Source organism: Balearica regulorum, chromosome 10 (assembly GCF_011004875.1).
Source record: "Balearica regulorum gibbericeps isolate bBalReg1 chromosome 10, bBalReg1.pri, whole genome shotgun sequence".
Classification (NCBI taxonomy): Eukaryota; Metazoa; Chordata; class Aves; order Gruiformes; family Gruidae; genus Balearica; species Balearica regulorum.
This window is the reverse complement of record NC_046193.1, coordinates 12475240-12502323: the sequence shown is the minus strand read 5'-3', so window position 1 is coordinate 12502323 and position 27084 is coordinate 12475240. Positions and strand designations below refer to the sequence as shown.

Here is a 27084-nt window from a genome sequence, read left to right as displayed (position 1 = left end):
AGACTAAAGGCAACGCAGGCATCTGCAGGAAAATTAATACCAGGGAAGTAAGGTGTGGCTATAAATTAATTAACCCTCATTAAGACCTAAGTAGATGTGGCCATTCACAATTCAAGTGGCAGTGTCATGTGATGGTAAACCAGCTGAAGACCCTTTTAATGTTTAATGAGAAAATCCAAATAAATGGTTAGTGTGGTTTCATTAAACCACTTTGCATTTGTGTTGTAATTATCCTAGAGGAACTTTTTCTGCTGGTGCAATCCTGTGGCTGTTTCTCTAAATCTGCCCAGCTTTGCTGCTGCTCTGCCCCTGGAACCAGCATGCCTGGTGCTCTGAGCCAGTTTGGTGAGCTAAAGTGGCACAAAAACATTTTATTTTTTTTTTTTTTTTCTTTTCTGGTGACTTGCTTCCCTTAACAAGTTCACCGAGTGTCTGCACAGGGTCAAGTAGGAACACACTTGTGAATGTGGAAAGGGCAGGACTATGGCAGGGTCTGCAGTTCTCCCCAGGTGGTCAGTTAGGCAGGGAGCAGGGCAGAGTTTTAGGTCAGCCTCTCCTTGAAGAGGAGATCCTCTCGGGATCCTAACTGAGCCTAATGGGCCTCTGGATGCCTTACAGATTCTATCAATGCACTTAACCAACTCAAACTAAAAATCAAGAAACTATATTACCAAAGCTAACCTGTTATTGATCATTGTAGACTACCAAATGCAACCGTCAAATCAGCAAGCAAATCTCAGTATGAGACTGGAGCTATATTAGGCAAATCATCAACTATGCAGCAGAAATAACCTGTCCTGATAAGCCCCTGAAAGAATCCGAGAAACTGGTTCTATGTGTATTTTGGAAATGGGAAACCTGAGTTTATGCCTGGCTATGTCCACTGCTATTCCCCTGCCCTTTTCTAGGACTGAAAATATGCAGACTTTGAATCTAAGCACCTTTGAATCTGAAATGAAGGCAGATAATGAAGACCAAATAAGCTTTACAGCTGCTATCCCAAAGCAGAAAGGATATGTATTTTCGATTCCAGCAGGAACACAAGAAAAACTTGCATGATTTCAGGATCTCCCGCTTGGAACAAGAAATCAAAAGTCTGGGAGGTAGTTAGCTGTGCCTCCATTCCTCTTGTGCATCCTCTGTGCTACAGTTTGACGTCTCCAAATATCCTTGCTGTCTGCGGAGACAGCAGGCTATTTTGTGCTTCATTCGCTGTAGGCTGTCAAAAAGGAGAAATCCCTGCCCTGCGGGCTCTGTCCTGGAGGATTTTATTTTGCAACTCTCAGTCTAAAGCAAAGCCAGCATCTGTCTCCTCTCTGCAGATCTCCTGCAGGGTTCAGTGCCTTTCTCCTCTTTTGCCTCTCGCTGCTCGCCCTACTGGCAGGGGTTTTCTTACTGCCTGTATCCCCATCCCTCTTGAGTACAACCGCAAGGAGAGAAGAGCCTCATGTGCTCAGATCTTTTAATGAGCCTGCATTTGTCATCACCCATCCCAGCAGAAAATCCTTGGAAGGGGCATTAGTCTTATCACAGCCTTTGACGTACTGACCTGCCTCTGTAAAGTATAGGAAAGGTGGGACTGGAAAGAGAAGGGAAAATGGCTCTGAGGACGGCTCGTCCCTTTGCCAGCACTTTTTCTGTGTGAAATCCAGTACTGCATGCAGAGTGCATTAGTATTGTAAATCCTTATAAACGTCTGATAAAAGAATCAACCTGTCAAATAAATGAAAGTCTCCATATGCTAGATACAGAAATGCAATCTGAAATCCTTTTAAAGAGAAGCTGATAAATAGTGGGAATTCAGGGTGTCAGCAGAGATAGAGCTCAGATCACCATGCTCCCTTTAATCTGATCTCCAGGAAAATCCTAGTAAGAAAGGTCACAGGGCTCAGAGGCCACTGAGATGTCCTATCTCTGAGATGAGAGGGCAGTGGTGACACAGGCGTGCTGGCCTGCCGACTACAGCGCTGGCTCTACCTAGGTGTTAGAAAACTCCACTGTGCAACTGCAGGATACATTTCAGCTAGCTAAAATCAGTTTGCAGGTGCCCAGTGACCTTTACACTGCAGGGAGACCCTCGTCACACATCTCTGGCCACAGCACTTGTGTGCAATGTTTGATGTGATGTTACTAAGGTGTATGAACAAACAGAGAGAGGCTGAGACAGGAGGACTGGAGCTGCACCTCTTCCACCTCATGCCACATCTCTCAGGCAATGTTTTGCCTCCCCTGCAATAGAGGATAAAAAGTGGGCTGTTTGCTATTAAGACATTTGGCAGCTGGCATCACAAAAGTTGAGGCATAATTCACAGCTTGGTCCTTGTCCAACTCCACTGAACTCCACTGGATAGACCACTTGCTGTGACGAACGTCCCTGTGGTCTGCCCGGGAGAGATCTCATCTAAGGGACACAGTCACAGCCCTGGTTTGATCCTGCCTGGTGAACGGCTGGGGCAGCTGTGCTGCTGGAACAGGAGAAAAAACAAACAAACATAGAAGGGGGGCCCAAATTAAAACTACGCTTGGGATGTAAGTGAGGGCTGGGATGTTGTAGCTTGGGTGGAAAGCAAAGGACACAAGAAGATGTTTTCATTGTGAGAAGCATAACTGATAGTAGTTGATTTATTTTATAAATTATGATTCATCCAATGCATGAGGGTCATTATGGGCAAATGTTTCACACAAGTTTAGTTTTACTTTTAGGATTTGTTGTGTTTGGACCTCTCTGGAGTTATCTTCTGCTTCCTCCCTTGGCTGATGTGCCTTGTGATCGCAGCCAGCTTCCATTCTCTGTTGCTCATATGTGCCCTTTTAAAGCTCCGTTTTCCCTCTCTTTTCCTGCCTTTCTCCTTGCTGTAGTCCCTCTGCCTTCCCAGGGGACTTCCTGGTACCAGCAACGCGTTGCCCAAGCAAATGATGGCATAAGCATGCAGGGCTGAAGCAGACCTCAGGTATTCATCTATCCCTCAGCCTGCTCAATGCAGGGTCAGCTTTACTTATGCCTTTCCTACAAATGTCTTAACGTAATTTTCAATTTTCCATGACAGAGACTCTGCAGCCATTGCAGGTAGCCCGCTACAGTGCTTAAATACCTGCAGTTTTATGTAAATCGGTGTCCAGTGGGCACAAATACATCTAACTGGTCATCTTCAGATCATGCTTTTCACCTTCTTCCCAAGGCCTTGCATCTCTCTGATATGGTATTTTAAAGTTCCTCAGGATAGCAGCCCTGTGTGACATTTGGGGCAGTGTCGCAGAGCGTTCATGCCCTCACAGGTTCTGAGGGTAAAAATCCCATTTCCTGGTGCATTTTGAAATCGGGCCAGATGCTCAGTCTGAAAAAAACAAAAAAAAAGTTATGTCGTTCCAGGTAATTCAAAACAGTTCACTTTTTTAACAAACAGAGATGTCATGCCTCAATTTCCCTTGATTTTGTGTCATATTTATAGCACATAATATAATGAAAAAAATAAATGGAAAGTAATTTCAAAATGAAAACCAAAAATGTTTCACTTCCAAAATGTTGAAACAGGGCATTTCAACCATTTCAAAATGATGCTTTAAATCTCTTTTTTTTTCAAGCCAAGAAATGCATTGAAAACAATCCTCATCTGCAGAACTTTTCAGTTTCAACAAACTGACATTTTTCACTGAAATTCACATATCTGTAAAGGTTTTTTCTTAAAAAAATCCAAGGATCTTAAACATTAATTTGTTGTTAGGCCTCAGAGCACTTCTGAGAGGTAGTTAAGTGTTATGATCCTCATTTTGCAGAAAGGGAATCTGACTCATAAAGAAACATAAAATGCAATTGAGTTCCCACTTACTTCAGTGGAAGAATTGATGTGCCCAAGGTCAGAGAGAAAGTCAATAGCAGAGCTGGGGGAAAAGAACCAGCAGTTTTGAAACCAGTGCCTTTTCTGCAACCACCAGACAGCCCTCCCTTGCAGAGTGATCAAAGCCCAAAGTCAGCAATGACCACTCTATTAAACCCTATCCTCAGGCTGGAAGACAAAGTGGAAACCGCCCAAAACTTGGAAAGAGACCGAGATCTTCCTTCTCAAAGACATCTGGAGCCATGATTCAGCCTCCTTCAGGCTCCTCTGTCCCTCACAGCCATCCAGTTGTTACGAGTTGGATCCCATTTGGTTTCGGAGTAGTAGAAAACTCTTACCAGCTTCCACAAGAGGTGGACCAAGTCCTTTGAACTCCTGTGGTTTAACTTGTGGTTATTAGTTTCTGCAGCAGACCTGCCTCTCTTCTCTGCTCGTGCCTCAGGAAGAAAGAAAAGAACAAAGCTGACAGAAGGTAGTCACGTTTTATTGCTGAATAACTTGTTTCTGGATTAACTTTGAAATTTATAGAGCTAAAATATAGAATGTACCTGGCATTGGAAAACAATATATTAGTGCGCCCAGCTGCCGCACACAAGGTTTTAAGATATTGTCTTAGTCCCTACCTGCTGCTGTGCCTTGCAGGCATGGCTATTAATTCTCTTCTGACCCCGAATTGATTCACCTTGTGCGTGGTGACACAAATCCACCCAACCCCCCTGTGCCCCCATCTCTTCCTCTATGCTGGCACCCATCCCACAAACCACCTAATGCTCATTTCTCTGCCAGCTGGTGATAGTGCTAGGTGCTTTCCCCATCCAAAGAAGGGAGATGGGCTTGCAGATATCAATGCTGTGTCCTGCAGAGCTAGCACAGGGAGGTGAGCTTCAATAGAGACAGAGGGAGAGGACGAGATTTTTTTCCCCCTGCCTCTGTGTGATCATGTGCATTTCCCTGACTTTTACAGTCCTGCATCATCTCCTCTCTATCCAGTGCTGTGCAGACAGCATTCAGGTGGCAGCTCAACCCTTCCGCATTTACCTTTGCTCCAGCACTTAAATCGGTCACGGGTTACTGCAGCAAAGACACGTTTTATGCTCTCCCTCCCCCATCCCCATCATTTGGATTCACATAATCAAGCGGCTTGCAGCTGAAATTGCTCATAGAAAAATAATTTAAAATTGGTTCATTAATGCTCATTTACGCAGAATTCTTAAATATGATAAGAACATGAGAGCAAAAGAGAATGGATCTGAATGAGAGTAGGAGGATGTTGAAAGCAACTTTCCTGTAATTGTGAAATCTTACGTCTAAATATGTTTAGACAATGTGAAAAGTCAATTTAAGAAGCTAGGATACATACAACCACAGCAAGGGAGGAGATATCTTAGAGAATGCAGACATCCTGTAGCTTCAGCTTTTTTGTTTCCCAGGATGGCACAGGATTCTGATTTGGTGCAAAACCGAAGTAGCACCACGACAATCAATAGCTGCAGTCCGCGCCTGGAGAAATGGGATGAGAACAGTGCCTTTCATAAATAACCTCATCATGCACGCTCCCATCTCTGTTTGGCAACAGGAGAGGGCAAAATCACAGGAGGTCCCCACTCAAACTGGTGGAGCTGTGCTGAATTACACCAGCTGAGGATCTTTGTATCACATCAGGTCAATGGATCTGGGCTGATGTGTGTCACCGAAAGATCTGGCCGTGGCAATACATCAGCACTGAGGTGTTGGTCACTGTGGCAGCTAAGAGGTGAGTTGCTATAGCAAGAGTCCATCCGATCCAGCTGCTCTCTTCTTCTACACCAAAATTAACCAGTGATCCAGTAAATGCAGAATACTGTCCCTGATGGTGGCCATATACTCCTTGGAAGGAATTAAACTGCTGAAACACATCTAATTGTACAGTATCTTAACAATGAGGTCCTCTGGCAATTACTTCCTGAGTTAGCCACTGATCAACTTACACCGTGAAGCATGAGGATTGATAGCTCTTGTAATTTTATTTAATAAAGATCAATTTAAATAGTCTGCCTTAAAAACAAAAGGAAGGTTAATGAAGGTAGAGTCTTAAATTATATAGATCACAGCTCTGATTTTCATGCTAACAGAAAACAGATCAATGGTAACTGTGCAGTATAATTGGAAATGTAAGAAAACTGAAAACAGCCATACTGTGGAAAAGGTAATAAATACTGCTGGCAGACTGGAACGGGGGCTATCAGAGGAGGATAATACTGAACAGAAAAAGATGAACAAAAGTCTTGCCAGAGAGGAGGCAGGAGAGGTCAGACTGCAATTCAATCAATGGGAGGCATGGGTTCTTCTGTATTACTTTGCCAAGTCATATCAGGAGTTGCAGTGCACCAGAGTCTACATCAGACCTGATTCACCATTAGAGTAGTGAACCTCTGAAAATAAGCACACATATATCTTCTCCAAGCACCCAAGTTAGGCTGGGAGACCTCTCTCACTCCTGACATAATCGTGTTCCCAGGACCAAAAGCCACAGAGCTACAACAAGGACTTGGGAGGAGAAACAGAGCAGCACACACAGGAGCAAAGAGCTACAACGAGCTGCGTTTTCACAGCTGCAAGGCGGCTGAGGTCGGTGGTGGAGGAGGAAACGATCCAGGTTAATATCACACCGTGATGGCATGCTGCTGTGTTAACACAACAGCATTAAGGGAGCAAGTTTACAACTGGTAGATGTCAAGATGGTTCAGAGCTCACCAACCTGCTGCTGTGCTTCGGCATGCAGTTACCACAACGGCGCCTGACTTGCGGGTAAATATTCCTGCATGCAGCTAATGAGGTGGCTCATTAGCAGTCTACACATCCATTGATCAGACTTGCACACTTAGGCACAGGAATCATGTGTATGTTTGGTCCTGTGCTAGGTTTCTCCCTCTTGAAGGATGTGCCCGTAATGGTTTAAGCCATCCTGCCCTGAAAAATGAACAGTGCTGGCTAATTACTAATGGAAGGAGCCTTCTTTCTGTCTGATAAACTGGGCACTGCTTATTTTTCTGGCTTGTGAAGAAACCTCATACTGAATTGGACTGTAACATTCATTACAATTGGTCTTTGGAGAGCTTGGAGAAATCCTTTAAAGTCTCATCAAAGCAATCTATGATATAGAGATGGTTGTCCCATCTTTGTGTTAGCAGACACCTAAATAAATGCATTCATAAAATGAGAAATTATTATCTCTATCAAGGGGTCACTGGAGTGCCAGATACTATGGTGTGTCTATCTTTTTTGGGACTGAGAGATAAATCAGCATGGGCAAACTTCAAAAGGTTGATGGCTTAGAAGAGCTTAGCATGTGGTATGGCTATCTCCCTGACCTCAAAGCAAGAAATAGCATGGGATCAAACCCTCTTACTAGTATTTCAGCGTGGACAGCCAAAACCTGGCTGCATGAAAATAAAGCAGACTCTAATGCTCAGTCACATATTTTCCGATAAAAGTAATCATTCATAGTTCAAGTTGAAGTTTAGACACAATATTTGCGTTCGTTCTTGTTTTTTCTGGAGTAAATGCTCAAGAATTCCTCTGTTCCACACATACAACAACAGCCTTGTTCTTTAGCCTCTACCAGTGAACACCAAGGCTAGGTTTGCACTGCAGATGGATGCCTATGTGAGGGGTTTTCTGTCTCTCATTCTCTTTACTGTTTCTGAACTTGTGCAACATGAAAAAGTCCGTTCTCATCACTCCACAGTCCCTGAGTAACTTCTGCATGTTAGCCATCTGTAACATCCCCCATTGCACTGCATGAGAGGTAGCCAAAACTTGAAATAAAATTAAATGTATGCTAGTTACATCACTCTACCCCAGCTGCAGAAATACTGCTTCATCTTTTTAGTGCTTATGGATGTTGATAAAGAATGCAGATGTTTCCAAAGTACTGAGACAAGCTCAAAACGCAGCTGCCGTTGGATCTTGACTCTGCCATCACTTGCTGTTCAAGGACTGTCCAGACTTAAGTTTTGGGATGTAAACTTCCTCAGAACATCCTGTTCTTTTATTTCAAGGAAAAATAAATTCACATCTGAGGTGAGGGAGATTTTGTCTTACTCCTCCCTGCTTGTTCTGATCAAATCTTATGAAGTGTGTTTCTTCCTCCTGTTTTATTTTTTAAAATCGTGTGCACGCAGCCCAGAAATGCCTCCCCAGCCTGGCTGCCTTTATAGTCAGGGGAAAGAAATGAGCACCTGCAGAGTATAGTCAACACCTAGAATTAGAGAGAGCTAGTGGAAACGGGGGGAAATATCTTCTGCTTGCTTCAGTCACTAACAAAGGCCTCTGCATTGTATCACCTTCACTTAGCAGAATATTCCTGCTACTATCTTCTGGCTATTTTCACAACCGCTAGACAGCTGAGTAAGTTTTTCAGGAAACAAAACTTAAGTGTATAACCACAGGAGGACTGTGCCTCTCTTGATTCATCTGGAAGTTAGTAGTCTTGTACCTAATCTTGACACCAACACACTCTTTTAGTCAACAGAGAACACCTCAAAGTGCTATTCCTTTCTAAGAGGGTACCCAAGACGGATGATATGAATATCCTCAAATGGAAAAATTAAATGCACATTGACAGGCACACATATATATTCCTATAGATATGAGGGATTCTACCACTTTTCCTAGCAGAACGATACAGTCTAAAAGATCTATTTGAGCTTTGTTGGCTAGACTCCTCTCATGCCTGCATAAATCAATAGGAATAAGTGCATTAAAGTGAAAGGAATTATTCCAGTGCTAAGCAGTGCAAAAGCAGCACAAGCCAACTCTCTCTAATACATCTCTGTCTGCTGTCCAAACATTATATATTCTTATATGGGTAAATCCTCACGGCTTTAATCCTTTCTGACTTCCAGTGCTGCACACTTCAGCAGTCCTGCCTGAGGGAGCGGTGACTGGGGAGTTTAGGATTTGGGTGGCCGGTCAGAAGTACATCCCACTCTTCAGGCAACATGCTCCTCTGTTTATTTCCACATACTGATACCACTTGTGCCCTCTCACAGCATCTGAAAAAGTTCCTGTTATTTTGCCTTGGTGTTTATTCTTTTCCAATACCAGCAGATGATCATGTGCCACTCTCTACCCCTCTGTTTTCTACTTCTATATGTCTCTGATTGTTGGCACAACTTCTCCAGCATTTCTTGGAAACTTTCAGCATTTAACTTTCGCTGTGTCACCTGGTTTTGTCCCTTCAGAGCCATAAAAGGAAATGATTGCTCGGGGGGCAGAGCTACATATATCATCCAGAGTGTATCATGGTTAGGTGGATGTAGTGAAAAAAAATCTATCTGTGTGGAGGAGGGCTGTCTTTCAACACATCCATTTGCCAGGAAAAAAAGATATGGCAGTTGGGCTTCTGGGGAAAAAAAAAAAAAAAAAAGGAGGAGGAGGAAAAGCAGCTAATTAGCTGTGTAAGTCAGCTCTGAAAGAATAAATAAAGGAGTTAACACATGCACTTTAAATCCTGAGGCTGCTTCCTTGCTCTTACATGTATGTGTTTAATAATGCACAAGTTCCTCACTTGCTGCGTTCTTGTGCTACACCCCAAACTCAGCAGGAGTCAGTAAACTGGCCTGGCGGGAGGTGCAGAGGACGCAGCATCTCTCCTACAACCAAACAGTGGCCCAGGAAAACCCCACAGAAACAGCCCTGAAGCATGTTAGAAAAGCCCAGTGGAATAGAGAAACTCAAAGCTTTCAATTTAGGGGATCTGTGTCCCTCTCTAATCCACATCCCCCCCACACTGACAAATATTTGATTGCCTAACAAATTTGCGGGGATAGTCCCTCCTGAAATACGCTTCTCTGTTGCATTTCCCCCTATTAATAATCAGCTGGCCTGGGAGATCATTCGCTGTTTGCAATGCAGTGATAAGTGCATATTCTGGACAAACATAGCTTGTTAAGAAAGACTTTTAGGTCTTCTTGCTGGCCTCGTTGCTAGGAAACTGGAAAAGCTACTGAAAAGCTGCTTGAGTGTGGTGGAGTATATTGCTGGCAATCAGTGTCACTTGCCCTAGGTGATAGCCTGCAGCCTTTAAAAATACTGAAACGTACCCTGATGCCATCACGTTAGTACCGGAGATGTTGTGAGGATGTGCAGTTAATTAAGTGGCCTGTGTTTGTATGTTTGGTGCTCAGAAGTCCAGCCTAAATACCACCATTTAAAAGGCACTGGAGAAATGTTTAAGACAAAATAGGTCATATGAATTGTTGGCCAATAAAAGTCTAAGCTGATCAAGGTGTGAGTTTGCAGCAGGGTGGTAGAAATCTTTCGTGCATTTTTGCAATACTAGCACAGGCCCTCAATCTCACGTTGCTTTTAAATTTGGTTCCTAGCTGGAAGTAATTTTGAACAGGGTGGCAGCTCTCCTCACTCGGACTCACTATGCTCACTCACCCTTCAGGGGTGATCATGCTCACCCTTTAGGCACCGCCATGTCCTTCTCTATAGGATGCATATATACCTTAATCTTATTGCTGCAAATCTTCTTAAGCAAAATAAATCCTCAGAGTAATTCCAATTTTCAGGAGACACATGGTCTCGTGTGGCACTAGGAGTATGTAAGAACATGGAGATGAAAGCTTTGATGTGCCTTCAAGAGGGCGTTGGAGGAAACTGTGAGCAGATCAAGGAGCATCCCCAATGGGCCAAACAGCCATGAGCCCTCAGGAGCGGCCTGAAGGACACGTACACCATGGACAACCCATTCCTGAGCCTGACACAGCCCTTGGGGAGGGAGCTGTTACTGCAGAGGAGGTAAAGCCTTTGACACCATCTGAAACACCACGTATTGGCTGGTGGTGCGTTTTGTCATCTACGCCAATTTGCTTTCCTGCAAAGTGAACACAGGTACTTTTTGTACCTTTCCATCTCTGTGGAAACCTTGCCTAAGAAAATCTTCTGTGAGGGTTTTGGGGAAAGAGTACACGGCATATGGTGCTTGCTGTGCCAGGCTGGGATGCTCCTGCAGCAAGCATGGTGAGCTGCAGCCTCAGCAGGGACCAGTCCTTCATGTAAAACTCCTTTCCTGTAGCAACATGTCTGAATTACTGCTTTCAGAAGCAGTAGGAGATTAACTATGAAAGGTCTTCTCTTGAGCAGAAGGCACAGTTAGATTTTGTTCTTGAAGCTGGCTTCCAACTAGAAATGGGATTTTTATCACGACAATTAAAAAAAAAAAAAAAGCATTTTAGAGATACTAATAATTGTTTTTTCTTGGCTAACAGAATTATGGCTGGAGGAGACCATGAAGACATCCATGCTGCACGCCAGTATGCCAGAACTGTTATCCAGTTACACCCAGATACCTTGTTCTTCACAGCAAAGACTTGTCCTAGGCTGAGGATGCCTCTGGTCTTGATATGGGAACAGTGATGGCCTTGGAGTCTACCCCTTCCCTTGTCTGCAAAAGTGAATGACAGCTATTACTGCCCTACTCCCACTTAGTTGCCTGGAATTTAGGTTAGGCTATTTTTTTCTTGCTGGGCCTTTCTTTAGTACCTCAAACTCTCCAAGATTTTCTCTTCACAGAAAGAATGTCATGCATCTCTGAAGTGCTGCTCTTTTGTTTGCTACACAAGACAGAACTACAACTGAAAACAAAAGCCTACAGTTTCCACATGGAAGATTAGCATTTATTTGGACTACAGTGCCTCAAATTGTTAACGAGTAGCCCTTTCTTAGAGATTCAAGTGCTTTATTATGGGGACTTGTGTGACCAAAGGATTTCCTTCCTGCATCAAGCTTATTATGTGTGATTAACTAGACAGTGATTTTCCATCATTTTTACTTTGGGGATCCTGACTATTTTTCCAGCAGAGGCCTTTGGACCCTCCATCCCTATGGAGCATGCAAACTGCAGCTCAACACCCCACAACTAGATGATAATTTCATAAAAGCCATCCAAGACTAATGGCAACCTTTCCGATGGTAGAAAACACACCATATCTATCAGCAGATAAAACTTCATGTGGGATCTTCCCTTGCTGGTGTGGGGTGATGGTATCGCACCTACCCAGGCTGCCTGCATTCTCTCTGTGGCTTCTGCCAGAAAACTTGGAGGTTGGTGGCATGAGCTCTCCTCCCTGTTCCTTGAATGAAATTAAGGCTTTATTGCTTGTTCTGAGGAAATGAAAACAAAACACTGGTGCCACGCAGTAAAAGGAGATATGAGGAGGTAAAGTGTGGGATTCAAGAGTGTAATAAATGTGTTTACAGTTGTGCTGTCTGCTTCTAGGACTGGGTATCGACAAAGATGTAGCACAAGGGGAGGAGGGAGGGAGATTAAGATGATACCAAATATATGAAGGGATACCAGCCTCACCACTGAAGGGTACTCGGCTGTGGTTAAGCAGAGCAAAGGATGTAAATTGCACTGGTTTGTATACTCAGATTCAACCTTATGCAAGTGTAATAGTCCTCTCTGTCATCTTCCAAACAACAACATTGTTTGTCTAGCGAAAAGTTTCTCTCTCAAGGTCAAACTCATCCTGAAAGAAGTTGTGCATGAAGACTTGCATGAAGGGAAACTGCTGGAGCACTGCAGATGCCCTGAAGGACTTTGCTCATTTTTTTGGTGGTCCTTTAGAAGATTCACATGAAAAATCAGCACTTCAGGGCATTAAGTGCCCCACGTGCATAGCTCCTACTTCCAATGCTTTGACATCTAAGAGACCAGTGCCTCCTTAAGCCCTATGCTGATACTGTGGAAGAACAAGATCAGATGTATAATCTTATCAGCGGTCTCATCTCACCTGTATAAATATCCTACTTGAAATTTATATTCATGATTGTGTTGCCCATGTACCTCCAGCCCATCCTCCTGGTGTTTAACATGATATGTCTGAGCTGAAATAAAACTGTCAGTATTCACTCCCTTAACTCTGCCTTTTAGTGGGCAGACTTTCCCTTACCATGGTATCTGCAAACCCGACAGTCATTAATAGGCATTACTATGGTCATTAATAGACATTATCACTACCACGCCCCTGAAGGGAGACAATACCATGCCATTATATGGATTGGGCACTTAGGCACAGAATAGATTTATCCACTTCCCTAGGGTCAGGCAGAAAGATGACTTCTTGAAGGCTAGTATCCAAAATACTAAAGTCCTATCTTCTTTCAGGGCTATTTTTCAAAGATCTTGATCCTGCAGGGATCTCACACAGCCAGGAGAGCAAGGGTGGGAGCAGAGACTGTGAAGGCACCAAAAAGGTGGTGCTCACCATGTATTTTTCTGCTGGAAGCAGTGGCCTCTAAATCTGCCCCCTTTCTGCCTCCAAAACATCAAGCTAAGGAAGAGTAATGCCTGGCAAGGTAACAGGTATATTGTGGGGACTTGCCTACCCTTGTCCTTGTGTAAACTGCAGAGACGTTCCCCTCTCCCAGTAGATGCTGAGCAGGAGAAGGCTGGTGGCCAGATAGCAGAGCTGTCGGTGTCGCGGCTCATGTTTCCCCACATGCCCTGTCCTGCTCAGCAGTTTTTCCATGAACTTACCTGAGCAGCACTCCATGCTTTGTGCTATGAAGATCAAAGACTAGGTGTCCAGAATAAAAACCTCACAGTTACCATGAGGCCTGTCTCTCAACATGCTGGGAATAGAAATGTGGCAATCAGACTTCGGGATGAAATCATATTGGACATGCTGGCTTAATCTCTAAAATATGAAATTGTAAGGAAAGAATTACAGCTAAAAAGCATTTTACATTTTAGAAAGCTTCTCTGACCCATGCTGGATCAGGAAAGAGAAGGAGGGGAGGGGAAAAAAAAAAGCCTGTGGGATGCAAACGATTATAGCCAGTTGGGTTAGGGAAAAAAATCCATCATCAAATAAACAGACTCCTGCTCCTGTACTATGCATGATTCTGTTTGAAAAGGAAAGGGCTGAGTTTGGCTTATTTCTGTTCTCAGGATCAGATTATTTGCTATTTGCAGATATCTGGATGTTATTTGCAAATCTCCCCAAAGCTTCATGTATTTTAGCCCAACTCATACATTCATTTCACAATCATGTTTAGGTGGGCTATAGTGCAGTATTGAGTTAGCTGCTCTGCCGATATGCCTTTATTTAGCCAGGCCATCAGAGAGCAGAAACAATAGTCCATAGATAGCCAGCTGCAAAAGATGAATTACAAGCAGAAAAAATGAAGAAACAAGCAATTTGTGGGTTCCTTGTTGAAAAACATTTGCAATTCAATGAATATTTTCTAATGCACATCCAAGAACAGAGATTCTCACCCTACTGTGCCGTGGGTTGCAAAAAAACCCTAAAAGTTTAGAGAGTTTTGCATTATTCCCATGTCATCTTGAAGAGAGGACTGGGATAATAATGGCAATGATGATGAATGATGCCACACTTGATGGCACACCTTGAATTTCTGCATTAACACAAAAGCATGGCAGATTGCTGTAGCAATGTTTGAACTACATCTTGACTGTATGGCAAAACTATCAAAACCAGAGATTAAAGAGACTCCTTGCCTGCTTCACTTATCAGTAAAAGTTTGCTCCCTGTTTGTGTCAAGCAGTAAAAATCCATAAATGTTAGTGCTTCTCAACTTTCAAACAGTCAACACGCTCATTATTTTTCAGGGTCGTGGGTGTTTATGGATGTCACATCCAGAAAGATTTTTCCTGAAATACTTATAAAACATGTAAACACTGTCACATGGCAGATTATGGAATAAGGTCTCTTTACCATATGCCTAACCCTGGCCAAGGGGGTGATGGACTGACCCTTTAGGAAGAGGGCACTGAGAGCAGCAACAAGAGGAAGGATTAGGGTTTTTAACGTTGTTTCTCACTTTTTCACGAATGCCGACTTCTGATGGCAGAATGATTTACAGCCCATCCCTGCCTGTCCACCATGCCTCTTTGATGAAGCAAAGCCACCAGCCAGCGAGACCCACTTCCCAGCCACGTCTATCCCTGCCAGCACATCAGCACAGCTTCTCCCCCCTTCCTGCTTAAAAACCCACTCGGCCAGCCGGGAACCCACCTGCCTTCGAGTCTGTGGCCTCAGCCTGACCGATTACCCGTGAAAACTGCACCATTAGGTTCCTCGCCGAGAGGAAACTGTATTAGAAACATTCAGCGAGGCTCAGCGGGAAACTAAGTTTATTAACAAGAAGCAGGAAGCATCATGTGTAAGAATATCTCTACACTTGCGGTACCTGGAGGGAACATTATCACTTATCAGCCTAATATTTCACTGCACTCTTTCTTTCACAGGCTCTTGCCTCCTTCTCCTCGCACAATAGCCTAAACACGCTAACAGACAATTGGCAAAATATGCCAGAAATGTTTATAATTTGGATGAATTTTCAGGATTTTTCTGACCAGCCTGGTGAGAAGAGAGAAAAGAAAACAAAGGTAAACAGTAAGTGAAACACGGTCGGGCTAAAACCTGTGTATTAGGTCAAAAAAGGAACAAATCTCTGTGGGATTCCAGTAGGAGATTCTATTTTATTGGTGTTTTTATGTACAAAGGGAAAGGTGAATAGAAGGTCTGAACAGAAAGGTTCATAGAAAATTGTCATCTATATGTGTTTTCTTTTTGAAGTAATAGTTTACAGGAGCCAAGGGAGGGGGTAAAACAGTAAAGGCCAGAGGTAAATTGAAGGTGGAAGAATTTGGAAGAACTTTGACAAAACCACTTAAAATCTGGAAACGCAGCTTTGTCAAGACTGAAATGCTTTCCTGAATTATGCCAATTTTTGCCCAAATTTTGTTTGGGGGGAAAGGAAAGGAGAGGGGATGAATGCTAGCATTGAAAAAATACCATTGGAAATAACACATTTTTATTTTTCTTCTCTAAGTTAATTTTCATTTAGTTCAATTTTTCTAATTGAAATGACTTAATAGCATGTCCATAAAATAACAATGAATATCAAAACAAACACTGCTGATCTAGAAAGTTTAAAATAATCCTAAATGAATCCCTGGGGTATGTTTTCTATTGCAAAGAATGATGTAGTTTTCCATGCTTGGTTTTAAGCCAGGCTGGAAGCAAAGCTAAAAAAAGACAATGCTGGGCAAAGCACAATTTCCATCATTCATCCAGCAAAGGTCTCTGTGTGGAGCAAGACAGGAGGAGGCAGCTGCTAGGTCTGACCTGCTTTTCAGGTTGGTCTCAAGAGCAAACTACCCTCATGTTAAAGGAATTTTTTTTTCCATTTTGATTGGTATTTTGTTTAACATAATGTCTGTTGCTCTGTTCAGAGCAGAGGTCTACCTAACCCAGAATCCTGTCCCAACAGTGGCCAACAGAATGGATTTTCCAGAGAAAGGAGATAAAAAGCAATTCCTGGCTAGAATGATTTTTCCTATCATATAAAGTTAGCCCTGACAATGAGCTCTTTAGGGATTTTTTATTTCATTGTTTCACACATTATTTAAAAATTGGGATCTAATGGAAAGCCAGCAGCTAATGGAGACCTTCTGTGAGGCTCTGAGGACTTCAGCGCTGAGGAGGAGCATTTTGGGAAGTCTGGGCATGGTGCTGACATACCTGCAGAGCTTTGGGAGCATGGGCAGCACGAAGCTATGGTTCTCTGCATGAGCCTTGTGGTCTGCTTTCAGCCACAGCCTCAGTAATTGCGAGTTTGTACATGGTGGAAGTTGCTGTGAACAAACAGCGTCCTTGCCATCCTCTGCGGGTTCCCAAGATTGACACCAGACCTGTTAGGCTTAACACGCAAGCGTGAGCAATAGTGAGCTGCAGCAGCATCTCTTCCCCCACCGGCGCAGGGGCAGAGGACGGCAGTGAGGCTGAGTCAGAGCCGAGAAGGCTGTTGTCATCTCCAAGCCTGGCAGATCACACTTCCCTCCCAGGCCTCAGCTGGGAGGAACATGATGAATACAAAAACTATTTCTGAAGGAATGAAATTCAGGTGATCCTCAGTGCTGAACTACACCCCTCTCTTCCACAGAGCTGATGCCCTAGGGGGATTTATGAAGTAGATTTCATTGTGGGCTGGAGAAACTAGTGCTCCCATTTTCCTCTTTGGGATGTGATTGATACTTAACCCACCTTAAATCTATAGTCAAACTCTAAACTCTTCTTGCTGTGAACAATTTCCTCCTAACACAGGTGTATTAAGCCTAGAATTGCAGTGAGATGGTCAGGAAAATGTTTTCCTCAGCCAGGACAACATTGCCCTAAGGTCTGCAAGTAGCATTGCAGGGTTGTTTGCGCTCATGTTTGACAAAGGCATGTACATGTGACAACAACAATTAATCTTAGAAATTAGAAAGAAGCCTTAAAAAGATCTACTTTCAGTGAAATTAAGGATGTGACTTGCCAATTCGTGATGGTGTTCCCTGTGAATGGGTACTCATTTTGGAAGCTGTGTTCTATATTTCTAAGATGTTTTACGCAATTTCCCAGGATATTCTGTCATATCAGCAGAAATTCAACATTATGCAGCTCTTAAGCAGCAAAATTTGACATTTCCGCTCAGCTTTAAAGAAAGTAGCATTGGTTCTTCTGATCCTGATACTTGCCAATAATTCAGGAAAAGCAGGCTTAGCCAAGCTATAGATACAGCAGTTTGCTGCTGGCTAGGTTACTAGCTGAGCTTTTCAATATATATTCACGTGGAAACATGATGCTCTTCAATTAGTTGGCAAACTGCAGCAAGAGGAATGGTGAAATGTTGAGCATAGATATTTATCTGATCATTATCAGGAGTGCAGGTAGCTGGAAAACCTGTGAGAAATAACGACAGGTTTGCAATTGAGTTTGAACAGAAAACACATTTGAACATGAGAACATAACCACTTTTGTCTTGGAAACATGGAGAGAATTACCATGGAGAGATTAGACAGCCTCGATAGGTAGATAGGTGGGTAGGTAGAGAGAAAGGAATAGAAAGAAATCTGAACAGAAGCAAGAGAAGAATTAGGGTAGTAAAATAAAAGGTAAATGCCATTTCAGGGATTTCCTCTGTTAGAACTCAGAGCACTTAAAAAAAAAAAAGACATAATGGTTTTCTCTACAAGGAAAGCTGCTAGGCAGGAGGAGAAAAATGGTTACTCAAAAGGCCAGTGCTCAAATTAGGAGCAGGATCAAGACGTTCTGGCTGTGTTGCTCAGCCCCACAGTGCTCTATGAGACGGCATTGAGCACATTTAGAAGATGGGAGCGCTCCACAGCAAAACAGGCAAAATATTTCTTTGTGAAACTGCTCTCTGGAAGCCCAACACAGTAACTCATCTGGAGGGAGAGCAGTGGGGAACTGCCACCACCGACTCACCGCAGAAAGATAAGTTGCTGTGCTTGAAGACGGATCATCCCCCAGCCGTCCATTGCACTTTCTGCCTGAACTGCTGCTGTCTACGGAGAATGTCAAGTCCTTGGGGCCTCATCTCCCTGCATCTCCCACATGATGTTGAGGGCCTGGCAAACACCTTCCCAATAAATTATTGCTATTGCAAGGAAGGGAACAGGCAGGGAAAGGACTTTGCAGTGATCTTAGTAACATTCTGCCTCCAGAAAGCACATGTTGTGGGAGAATTTCAAAATGCTTCCAGGAGCCGGGGAGGCAGATGCAAGTTAGAAACCTTTGAAGGAGATGAATAGCAGGAAGCATCTCTAAAAGACCCACAACGGCATTACTGCAGAAAAAACAGCTGCAAAATGAGGTAATGACTCTTCAATACTCTCCAATATGCTAGCACAAGTCCTCTGTGTTTCATCTCACTATCTATCAATGTAGCATTAGAAGATCTTAAAGTGTTTACAAGTGGATGCAGGGTTAGTACAGTGGCCTCGTGGGGATGCTGACCCCTCTGTCTGCAGGAGGCACAACAAGGCAAAGGTTATTCTCCATGCACTCAGTAACACAAGAACCAGACCCCACTGCATGGGGTTTTTTTGGAGCCCCCTTCTGTGTACTTACTCTGAAATTGCCTCCTGCCACATACTTCTTTCTCCTCAGATATTAAAGTATAATTAAAGATAGAAAATAAGAACAGAGAGAGGCTGGGGGAAGGGGACAGAGGAGGGAAAAGCCCTGTCTCTCTATGTCCCTCAAGAGCCGAACAGCCTGTACAAAATCATTGCCGCTCAAGGCACAAATGACCTCCTGATTTGTGAAGGACCTGAGCTGGGTTTCCCAGTGCAGCAAGAGCCTCCAGTACCATCATGTCCTGCTCCTCTCCTGCCCCACTGCAAGAAGGTGTAATCTGCTGGCATCCATGGCAGGATAGAGCCCGCCTGAAAGGAAACTTCATCGGAAAAAAGCTTCATAGGGATTTGACTCAAGCAAGTGCCTCTTCTTTATATAAAAGGATGCTTTCTGCATGCAGGCAGCAGAAGAATAGATGGAGACCTGTCAAAAAGTGATGCATAGGCAGCTAAGTGAAGCTCAAGCATTCATAAAGAAACAATGTTATCAAAGATGAATAGCTTGAAGACTGCTTTTAGGAACATTTACACAGGGTTTCACCTCCTGGCAACACAGAAACGTCAATGCTGCTCCGGCAAGCTGACTCATAGCAGAGCAGGAGAGCTTTACAGAAGGCTCACGCTATTTTTTCCTTCTGCACCAAGGTCTGCGCAGAGGTGTGTGTGTGTGGAGGGTTGGGGGGTGCAGTGCCAAGGAATCACCCTAAATTGGCTCAGAGAGGAGTTGTTTTCAGACTCCTTGCCACGCTTTATTAGCGTGGAAATTCAATAATCTCATTAATTACAGAAAATAATGTAAGGTGGATCTGCTGGGCTCCTGAACAATTTGAGCTCTCCTTCTGCGGGTAATTGCCAATGACATGTCTGAGAGAAATATCACAAAGATACATAACAAAGGGCAGCGCAGCTTTACAGCATAGATCTTGTTGCTATGGGAACTTGTCTTTGCTCCTATCCCGGAGCTAGATGATTTATGTATGTGCAAGAGTTCCTTTATTTTAGGGCTTTTGCAAAAGAGAAAAAACCCTATCAGATCTCTATCCACATCTATCTGTCCAGTTATCTATCCAGTTATCTAATAATTCTTTCTTTATTATAATTACCTGTCTATTATAATCTTTATCCATTGCCTCATTCTTCCAAATATTCCACTCGCTATCTACTTTTGGGGGCCAAGATATAAGACAAGCTGAGGGAAGGAAAAAAAATGCGGACATCAGTTACTCTTTGTGCGTGCTGCGCGGATCCGACTGCCGCTCAGGAGCCGAGGCAAAACAGTCAAGCCATGTGTCATGAGCCCCTACTGCCCTAGTGATGCTCTCCGTGCCCACATGCAGCAATTTGATAAAAGCATCTCACTTGTTTCTGAAGCACAAAGGGAATGAATGGTGGAGCAGGAAAAACACTCAGATCTCACTTCTTGTGAATGGTCAGAGAGCACAAGGGTCTCCCACAGCTGTGCTGGGCATTTGAAGGTGGAGTACTAGGAAGAAATGCTGAAAATCCTGGAATGACCCTCCAAAAGATTGAAGTTGGAGCATAACTCCCACTAACAGACCTCTCTGGTCTGTTCATCTTGCATAGCAAGCATTTGTTTGGCTACCTTGGGTGACCAGGTGATGTGTGGCTAAAAGGTTGAAATACAATATCTTAATTCAGAAACAGGCAGATTTGGCTGCAGCTGTTTGCTGTCTTTGAATTTAATGAATTGTTAGGCATTTCCCAGTAAGCTCTTGGGTCAAGATGTACCTGAATCTAACAGGAGACCTCTTTTTTTTTTGCATGGTAGTGTCTCTGTTAGGTTCACTGGGTACTCCAGTATAACCATATAAACTAACTATGCATAATAAGAAACTAGCGAAAACTTCACACTCGAAAATTATTATCTTGCAATCACCGGAGACGCATCAAACAAGACGTTCAAATTCTGGTGTGCACAAGCATTTAGATGGTCCTTGGAGCTTCTACCTCTAAATTTATTTCATTCCACATCCCTTCCAGTTATATGAAACTCCTTTAAACGTGTACATGTGTTTGTGTAGAGCATTGAGTGTAACAACTTGCAAGTTCAAGCTATGATATGGAAAACCTGGCCAGCAGCCACGTTCAGGTCCAGGTTCATCTTTAAATCAATCAAAACAAGACCCTGAGAAACCACCTGACACTTCTGTTAAGTCACAGCAGTATCTAAAATGCAAGCTCACTCTCATTTTGCTGCATGCTATAGCATTACTCAAAGCTATTATTTTACTAGAAGAGTGAACATGATGCCCATGACTTTGTTCACTCCATGGATGGAAACAATTGTCTTCTTCTAAAATGTGTCAGCAAGTCAGTACTTTAGATTTTTGAAGGCAAAAAAACAATCATGTGAACCACTTGATCTTGAAAAGAAAGAAAGTGAAATTCCATATTTATGAGAGTTCTCTTTTAGCCTGGAAATTCACTGATCAGTGAAACCTCACTTTGCAAGTTCAGGGAGCTGATTACACTCCTGATCTAATCAGTTCCTTGCCACATGGAAACCTCCTCCATGTAGACCTCCTGCTTGACTTTTCCCCCCCTAAACTAGCTGTGGTCGAAGCATCGCTCTGCCTACTTCGACATGCTGAATCACGAAATGGAAACTACCTGTGAGGTTACAAATGATAAGACGAGCCTCGTGGCCTTTGAAGCACTCTGTAATTTCTCAGGTCCTCATCATGTGGATGGCACACTTGCAGAAACCACTTTCCTAATTCATGTCAAAGATAAAAGTTAATCCTCTGGTACAGCTGATCGACTCTTCGTAACAGGGCTCCTGCTCCCACCATGAGTCTGTAGCCAAGAGCAACGGCTCACTCCTCCCCTGCTCCCTCCCTCACCCTGAGTTTCAATTCCTTAAAGCTAATCAATATCCCTATTAATGTTCCAAAATCAATTATCCTAATAAAGCCTGGAGGGAGCTGAAGGGTTGCTATTCAGCACTCACCTTTTATTATCCTGACTGTTTATTTCCCCATTGATAGAACTGTCTAACTTTATGACAGATTACGGGCGATACTGCAGTACTCAACACACTTGTCAGCCCTAGAGATATGTTGTGTTATTATTACTATTTCGAGAGCCTTTTGCTTACATTCCCTGGTTGTATGGATGCTTTAGAAAGAGTCCCTGGCTTCGGTCTGCTGGAATATGATAGGGAGTGCTGCAGCTCCGTGCTGCACATCAAACAGATAATAATCTGTTATATCTATTCAATTATAATATTGCCCTAGGCCATGGCACTTTGTTTATGCAGCAGGCAGCGCTCTGTGATCTGCAGCAAGATTGCAAGGCACATGCGGGGTAGATCACCTCGTGGTAATTCCCAGCAAATCAAGTGAAGGCGCATTCAGAGGCATGATCCCGAAGGCGTCGGGGGAGAATGGTGTTTCTCTTTCAATTAAATCCCTCTTTTCCATACAGAAGTTGTGCTAAGAGCCTGGAAGAAAAAGAGGAAGACTACAATTCCTTGCAGAAGTGCGGCGTCACGGACACGGTCCTGCAGGGGCAGCTCAGGAGCAGGGGGCACGGGCAAGCGTCATGGGAGGGAAGCAGTTGTAAATGCTCCTCAGCCTTCTGAGCACTGAATTCAATCCCTAGTTGCTGTACATGTCTACATGTATATTTTAAGGAAATTCAAGCGCATGGTTGTTTCTTCCTTCCTGGGTTTATTGATCAACCATTTAAGAGCACTGAGTAGGAGAAGAGACTCCAGGTCAGGTTATCCTCTAAGATCATTCCAGAAAGGAGCTGATGTAGGAAGGTAAATGAAACTATATAAATGAAACCAGCCCTTCCTAAGTGCCCTCCTCCACCTTGCATGCAGTGTCCGTCCTGGCCAGCAGCCTGCTCTGCTCACCCTGGCAAGCAGAGCTGGGGCTGGGAGCCCTGGGGAGGAGGTCTTTGGTTGTGCAGCCTGTCCGTGGTCTGGAAGACATCTCCTCCCTGCCTCCATCTTTACACCAGCAGTTCTGAAGGAAGCTCCAGAGAAAACTGCTTTGGCTGCCTTTGGAGGAAGGCATCTGAAATGCTTCTCTCTGACAATCCTGGAACAATTTCTGTACCCTGTACAGTAAATCTTTCATCCAAAAGATGGCAAGTGAATGGGGAGATTGACCCTGGAAGGACTGACAGCTTGGCAGACAGAGGCCTTTCTTACTTACTGGGGCCAGAAAAGAAAATGTATCACTTACTTCTTTTCAGTTAACCAGTATTAGATAAGATCATTCACACCAGTCATCAAACTGATAATGAGACAGGCCCCATTTCAGGGAGATTATTGCTTTATTATGGAGTGAGCATTCAGCAGATGTCTTAATTTTACAGAACTCATTTCACATTATCAAGATTTCTGTCTATCTTATTTGATTTAACGTTTGTTAAGAGTGATTTGTCTCTCTCTCATGCTTAAGACCAGTGCAGTCCAATCAAGCAAATTGTCTGTAATTTAAAGAGTTCCTGGGGGATTCATAACAGCAATAGGACCTTTTGGGTTTTCTTCCAAAAAAGAAAAAAAACCCAGAAAATATATCCTGTGCTAATGATTTCTCTCATCCTAGACTTCTTTTATCCCAGCCTTTCCTGCCAATATGCACGTATAGCACAATTCCAGATAAATCAGAAATGCAGTGAAAAGTGGCATGAAAGCAGCGTCACAAAAGGAAAAAAAACTTGATTGAAGTTGTGAGCTAGCGAGAGAAATGTGAGCCCATCCGAATCTGAATTAATTAAAGATTTTATTAGCATCTGATGGTGCCCGAGGGAAAAGTACTTTTTTTTTAATCCTCTCTCTGTTTTAAAGGCAAAATACCAAGCAAAAGCATTTAAGGGTCACGCCAAAAAAATTTGTTTTGGGGGTGATGCAGCTATCCTCTGGCTGTACCAAATTACTGGTGATGGTGTAAACAAGGCCAAGCCAGCTGGGTATTTTTCTGTAGGTAAGAACTGGCAGGCCTGTGCTGACTGGGAGCTCAGCTCAAGGCATTTTCAAATTTTGCTGTTCCTTTTTTAGTTTTTGCAGTGGAAGGGAGCCCTGAAAACTCTGCATAGCTAACTAGCCCCATGCCTGGGTCACACAGCAGCTGGGATCTCCTGTCCCTCCACATCTCATCACATTTAACCTACTACAGCAGCCAGGAGGATGAGCCCTCTGCTCTGCCATCCCTGTAGGTACATTCCCTCAGTGGCATGGGGCTGAGGGTCCTGCAGAAACAACCTCTGTTATGGAAAAGAGGGTCTGGGGAGTATTTGAGGGAGAGGAATTTAAAAAAACAGTGGCCCCAAACAGCAGCACGTGTTGCTAGCTCCACCTGAGTGCTTCGGAAGCAGAAACACTGCCAGATTTACACAGTGTTTGCCATTGAGCTGTGAAATCCAAGCCCCACTCCCTGAACATGCTCTGCTGAATTAAGTCAGGAGGAAGGAAGTAGATAACTCCCCCTCCCACCCACCTCTCCTTTCCCTGCCTGTCTCACTTGGAGCTTGGCCTTTATAACAAGGCATTTTCCTCCCAGGCAGAGATGAGATTCCCCAAAGACTACGTGCAAAACATGGACAGCATGCTCGCAAATCAGTACGTGCTGGCGTTTGCTAGTGCAGCGATGCAATAAGGATAAATGACTAGAGTAGATCAGATATTTAAAGAAAACCAGCCTATTTTTGTAATTTATTTTTTCAAATAAATGCGTTGGCTCTGTGTTGCAACGCTTAGCTGAGTCATTATATGTTATGTTCAAAGGTAGATGCCAGTAGATGTGTCACCAGAGATCTTGCTTAAAATTCTAGTATAGTCATGAGCAATCAGGAGCAAGAGATCTGAAATAGTAGAAGATACTGCGTAAGGTATGGCCTGGTACAAGTCACAGCTCAACTGAATCATTTGTTGGGAGACTGATGGAGCTTGCAAAGACTTGCAGAGAGATTTGGCAGTGGGGCATGTTGGGGAGAACCAAAAAATGAGTGGATCCCATGTGGGGTGTGAAATAGCAGGTGAAGATGCTCTTTAGGGCAAAGGACTTTCTGGAAAAGGCAGTTTTGGGAGCTGTAAGCAAGGAAACTGCTCAATGCTGGCCACGTTCTGGGAACTTGGATTTCAAACATGCTTTGTAAAGAAATAAAATCACTTGTCAAAGAAACACCTGGCTCCATTGTCAAAATCTGCAAAAGAAACAGTTTCCAAGAGACAGATTATTGGCTGAGTTCTTGGGCCAAAGCATAGCAAAAATCCGACCCAGCCATGCCAGCAGTTGCCAGTCCCCTGGATGCACAGATTTTAAGCCCTAATAATGATTCAGCCAAAAATTTAGACTTTGACCTTCCTGCTTCAGACACACACTCCAGCAGCAGAGAAGCAGGGGACTATGCTACTTCAGAAAGCCTTTCTTCAAAGCATTTCTCTCAAAATCCCACTCTGGCACTGCATTTGAGAGGCTTGACCCTTCTGGTCTGGCATGACTGATCCTGACATGATGCAAGAGCCCCAGCACCCCACGAGAGGGACGCTGATAGCGGCTGGGGCATAGAAACACTGTCCCTGTGAGGATGTGAAATGTGTTTCCCAGTCTCGCCCTGGTGGATGGGACTTGTGGCAGGCACAAAGGGGAGGATTAAAAAGGCTGATCTGTTTGAAATAAGTAATCCTTGTAAAAAAAACCCCTTCCCTTCCTCTAGGCAGGAGCAAAGCTAGACCAAAAACATCCTATCCACTAGTACCAGAGAACAAGAGGTAGAGACCTGGGAATTACCATTGCATGAGCTGAAGGGTCATATTTCAAAATATAGATTTTTCCAATAAGTCTTTGTGAAGAGAATGGAAGGAAAGGAGGGTCCCTGTAGACCCTAGTCCTCAGCCAAACTAACCACTCATTCATGAAGTCCACAGCCCACGCCTTAAAACTGGGGTATTAAACTGCAGAGAATAAAACCAACATGATGAAATTTGCTTTTGTATCAAAGGATCCTGTGAGATTCTGTAGGTGGGAGCAAAGGGTGGAAGAATAAGGAAGAGTCTTTAAGTTAATTATTTTTATTACCATCTGCAAACCACACTTTTGGCTTAAAAACTGTGATCTGTTCAGCACCAGTACTGTTGAAATATCATTTTCATTCTTGTTTTTATTATTACTGTTTTTTCCACTTTCCCTCTTACTTGATTCCTGATTGTTCCCTACTTTAGTAGCCTGGCTTGTTATTCTATTATCTTCCTTGAGAGGCTTTTATGTAGACTCTGTAGGAGGAGATAGAGGCTTCAAGGGGGGACTCCCTGCAACAAACCCTTTCCCTTTACTTCTTTTCTGCATTTTATGCATTTATCTATTTTGATAATAAACACACACAATATCAGGAGAAGGGAAGGAAAGAAAGAAAGAAAGAAAGAAAGAAAGAAAGAAAGAAAGAAAGAAAGAAAGAAAGAAAGAGAAAGAGACTAAGCAAGTTAGTTTCGAGAAGCCTTACAGTGAACGCCAAGATGCAAGTCTTGTTGTTTTAACATGTGAGTAGCCAGGACGGTGAATGAGTCATCATGGTGTTGCTGGACATCTTCATTGCTTTAGTTTCAGTGGGTCTATGGACTGCATGGAGATGCAGTTGTGCAAACAACAGAGCCATGTCCTAGAACTGGTCTCAACAGACACTGGAGGAGGTGTTTTTCACTGTGAGTACCTCTCTTCATGCTAGGATGGCTGGGCATACCTAGCAGCATTTTTCTTTGGGATCCCAGACGGCCACAGTAACCAGCTCCCATGCTGACTGGGAGAAGGTATCCCTGCGGAACAGAGAAGTAGTATCCCCATTTTACAGCTTAAAAGCTGAGACACAAATAGTTTATTTGCCTAATTTGAGGCAAAGCAAGAAACCTGTGGCAGGACTGGGGAGTGCCCTCAGATCCCAGCCCCAGACAGATGGCCAAGCCAGCAGCATCACTGTTCTTTCACTCTGAGCTTTCAACAACGGAGAAGCATAAAATGAATTTACTTCTGCATATGAGCAGATGTTGGAGGGGAGAATTGTTTTCCTGTTCTTTTTGCAGTATCTGCCTAGCTCCGCTGGAGGCTGAGTAAATGAGATAAAATGCTGAACCAAAACTGCAACACCCACTGATGCAAATTTTTCTTGGCCAGTGCTCATGGCCACCTTCATTTTCTGCAGAGAAGGGAGTGTCTGGTGCTCAGACACTAGAAAACCATAAGTTTGCTTCAGAGACTCATAATTTCCCACAGCCCAGCCTACACATAACAAGGGAGCAGCCAACCAACAAGTGATTTTCTAAACTTTCAACGCAGA

At 43.5% G+C, this 27084-nt stretch overlaps 1 long non-coding RNA gene across 1 annotated transcript in view; it reads right to left on the bottom strand.

Moving 5' to 3' along the window:
* Positions 1-5219: 5219 nt before the first annotated feature.
* LOC142603214 (uncharacterized) overlaps positions 5220-27084 on the bottom strand; it is a 54520-nt gene continuing 32655 nt past the window's right edge. The window contains exon 3 of the long non-coding RNA XR_012837105.1: positions 5220-5336. This is a non-coding gene — a long non-coding RNA (uncharacterized LOC142603214). The remainder of the gene's footprint in view (positions 5337-27084) is intronic.